The 3969-nt window shown below is 39.2% G+C and overlaps 1 non-coding gene across 1 annotated transcript; it reads right to left on the bottom strand.

Moving 5' to 3' along the window:
- Positions 1-3426: 3426 nt before the first annotated feature.
- On the bottom strand, positions 3427-3533 carry LOC126957688 (U6 spliceosomal RNA). The gene has a single exon (XR_007726874.1). It is a non-coding gene; the product is annotated as a U6 spliceosomal RNA (small nuclear RNA).
- Positions 3534-3969: the final 436 nt, after the last annotated feature.

Genomic DNA, 3969 nt, shown 5'->3' with positions numbered 1-3969 from the left:
ATTACAGTTCTATTAGTCCAAAATTGGCAAGGCCATGATCCCTCTGAAGGTTCTAGGAAAGAATCCTTCCCTGCCACTTCCTAGTTGCTGGCGGCTCCTAGAAATGCTGGGCATTCTTGGCTGGTAGCTATTTCACTCCAATCTCTGCTTCTGTCTTTATGTGGCTTTCTTCCCTCTGTGTGTGTGTGTCTCCAAATCTGTCAGTCATAAATACACCCGTGATTGGTTTAGGGCCCATCTTAATCCAGTATGACTTCGTTTTAACTTGATTACACCTGCAAAGACCCAATTATTAAATAAAGTCACATTCATAAGTATTGGAGTTAGGACTTCAACATATTGCGGGATGAGCAGAAATAGTTGGAAAGATATAATTAAACCACACGTAGATATGACTAGTTGACTGATATGATGATCCCACCTACGGTGAGATTTTAGGAGTTATATAAATCCTCTCTTACCAAAATGATGTCATTAATTTGTCCAACAACTATTAACTAGCTTCATTCTCCAGTACTATTCTATTTTTCAAAAACGTGACATCTTACTAATGCTTTAAGTCTTGTATTTTATGGATGCTTGGGGAACCTTAGAAGATGCCTTAAGTCAAAGCCCAGAGTACAGAGTGCTATAATTACTGTGTCTTTTAGTTTATGTTCACATTCGCTGGCCTCACATTTGCTATGTATTCAGAAATACAAATACCGATTACAATACCAAGCATGAGTTATATGTTGAACATGAGATAGAATGAATTTCTAAAACACTATTAGTTTTAATGATAAACCAGAGCTTAAAAATTAGCCCTATATTTTCCTGTAGAAAATTACAGACTGAGGGCCGGGCACAGTGGTTCACGCCTGTAATCCCAGCACTTTGGGAGGCTGAGGTGGAGAGATCATGAGGTCAGAAGATCAAGACCATCCTGGCTAACACAGTGAAACCCTGTCTCTATTAAAAATATAAAAAATTAGCCAGGCATGGTGGCGGGCACCTGTAGTCCTTGCTACTTGGGAGGCTGAGGGAAGAGAATGGCGTGAACTTGGGAGGCAGAGCTTGTAGTGAGCCGAGATCGCAACCACTGCACTCCAGCCTGGGTGACAGTGCTAGAGTCCATCTCAAAAAAACAGAAAGAAAGAAAATTACAGAGTGAGGCCGGGCATAGTGGCTCACGCCTGTAATCCCAGCACTTTGAGAGGCCAAGGCAGGTGGATCACCTGAGGTCAGGAGATTGAGACCAGCCTGGCCAACATGGTGAACCCTTGTCTCTACTAAAAATACAAAAATCAGCAGGGTGTGTTGACACGTGCCTGTAGTCCCAGCTACTCAGGAGGCTAAAGCAGGAGAATCGCTTGAACCCAGGAGGCAGAGGTTGCGGTGAACTCAGATCACATCACTGCATTCCAGCCTGGGTGACAGAGCAAGACTCAGTACCCATCCCCCCCTCCAAAAAAAATTACAGACTATTCTCTCTGGTGAATCAAAAAACAGCTTTCATGACTTAAACCTAGTATCTTACTCTAATCTGTATGCATCTTGATCTAAAAATGTAGCATTTTGGATACATACACTTAGGTGATTTGCTTCATTGTTTCATTTTGATAGACAGCTTTCGTATCTCTCTTCTATAATTTAGTCTAGGACTTCTCAACCTCTGCACTATTGATGTTTTGTGCTGGATAACTCTTTGTTGTGGGAGCTGTTCTGTGCATTATAAGATATTCAGTAGCATCCCTGGCCCCTACACATTAGATGCCAGCAGCACCTTTCCTGCCACCTCCACCCAATGTGACAACCAAAAATGTCTTTGGATATTGCCCAGCGTCCCTGGAGGGGAGGTTGGGCAATATCATCCAAAATTAGGAATCACTGCATATTTGATGAAAATTAACTATATATTTTTTAATAGTGACAAACGTAGCATTGTTACATCATTGCAAAAACCTTGATGTCTGCCTGCACCTGTATGTTTGTTTATTGCAGCACTATTCACAATAGTAAAGACTTGGAACCAATCCAAATGCCCATCAGTGATAGACTGGATAAAGGAAATGTGGCACATGTACACCATGGAATACTATGCAGTCATGAAAAAGAAAGAGTTCATGTCCTTTGCAGGGACATGGATGAAGCTGGAAACCATCATCCTCAGCAAAATAACACAGGAACAGAAAACCAAACACGGCATGTTCTCACTCACAAGTGGAAGTTGAACAATGAGAATGCATGGACACAGGGAGGGGAATATCATATACTGAGGTCTGTCAGGGATCAGGGGAAAGGGCAGGGAGAGCATTAGGACAAATACCTAATGCACGTGGGGCTTAAAACCTAGATAACAGGTTGATGGGTGCAGCAAATCACCATGGCACATGCATACCTATGTAACAAACCTGCACTTTCAGCACGTGTATCCCAGAACTTAAAGTAAAATTTAAAAATAAATAAATAAAAACCTTAATGTCTGGCTTAATAGAAGACAGCTGGATTCTCATGTCTACCACTTCTTTCATTCTGCTGATATATGTATAGTTAGAAAATGGAGGAGTATTTTAACAGCCTTTTCAAATAGTTGTGGATATTTTTCTTTAATATTACCCCAAAATCACCAAGTAGTAGTTTCTTAAATGTTACTTGTCAAATTAAAATTCTTCTATCTTTCACTTCAAATGGATCTTTCATCCATGCATTGATCATTTGGAAAATACTGGTTCACTGAGTTACCTTGTTCTTCCCAAATTTGACATGTTTTGTTATCAATGTTATTATTATTATTTTAATATTTTAAAAAATTACAATTGTCAGCTGGACACAGTCAGGTTCACCTGTAGTCCCTGCTACTTGGGATGCTTATGTGGGAGAATTGCTTGAGCCCAGGGGTTCTAGTCCAGCCTGGGCAACATAGTGAGACCCCTTCTCTAAAAACATTTTTTTTTTTTTTCCAAATCACAATTGTTAACATCACCAATCTCATCAGCAAAGCCTTAAGTATTAGGATGTTGTCAAGCCCACAGTGGTGAATATGAATTTTCTGATATTCTAATTTTCACTTGAAAGCTTAAATGTTATCACTGGCAACAAATACCGCTGGTTGTTTTCCTTGAAGTGACAGACTCACTTCATTAATTTTTGAGAAAATGTCTGACAAGTACTCAAGTAGGAATAACTATAATTTGTCTGTCAGTTGTTCTTTCAAGTAAAAAAAAAAAAAAACATGTGTATTGTGAAAAACGGCTCTTCAGCTTGTATCTCGTACAATTAAACATGCACTTCTCCTCACACCGACCGTCATACTTCAGCATGCAGCCACAGCGCACAGCGTTTTCTGTGCAGTTCCCATTTTGTCATACAGAATAGTTTTAAAGTGTACATAATGGTTGAGATTTAAGAAGTTTTTTTAATGCTGTTTCAAAGACATTCTTTTTTAAAAATATAGAAGGCTTCACAGATGTGTATGTCATCCTTGCATAGGGGCTGTGCTAATTTTCTCTGTATTATTTTAATTTCAGTGTATGTGCTGCTGAAGTCAGCACTCAAAGACATTCTTAAGTGAAACAGTGAAACTGTTGTTTTTTTTTTTTTTTCTGCAAGAGCCTTGTGGTGAAGTATCTGCTGGCATAGTTTGATGCTACTGTTATGGTTTACACTAAAGCACAAACACCATTGATGTAAATATCAACACAATGAGAAAGGCTATTATTAATAATACTAATATTAATAATACTAAGGCAAACGATGTCTTAGTATTACTATAAGAACTAGTTTTGACCTTGGGGATCCCCAGAGGCCCAAAGACTACACTTTGAGAATCGCTGGTGTATGAAGATCATTCCGCTCCACACGTAACTTGAATAATATAGAAAATATCTGCGGACAGACTTGCACAACAGTAGATACACTTCTTCGAAGTAGAATTTAGTATATTCTAGGAACTGCACGTAGCATTCCAGGAACATACCTCTCACTACC

The sequence above is a fragment of the Macaca thibetana genome, chromosome 6 (genome assembly GCF_024542745.1).
Source record: "Macaca thibetana thibetana isolate TM-01 chromosome 6, ASM2454274v1, whole genome shotgun sequence".
In the NCBI taxonomy this organism is placed as follows: domain Eukaryota; kingdom Metazoa; phylum Chordata; class Mammalia; order Primates; family Cercopithecidae; genus Macaca; species Macaca thibetana.
Note: the sequence above shows the minus strand (reverse complement) of the source record. Positions and strands in the feature narration are given on the sequence as shown.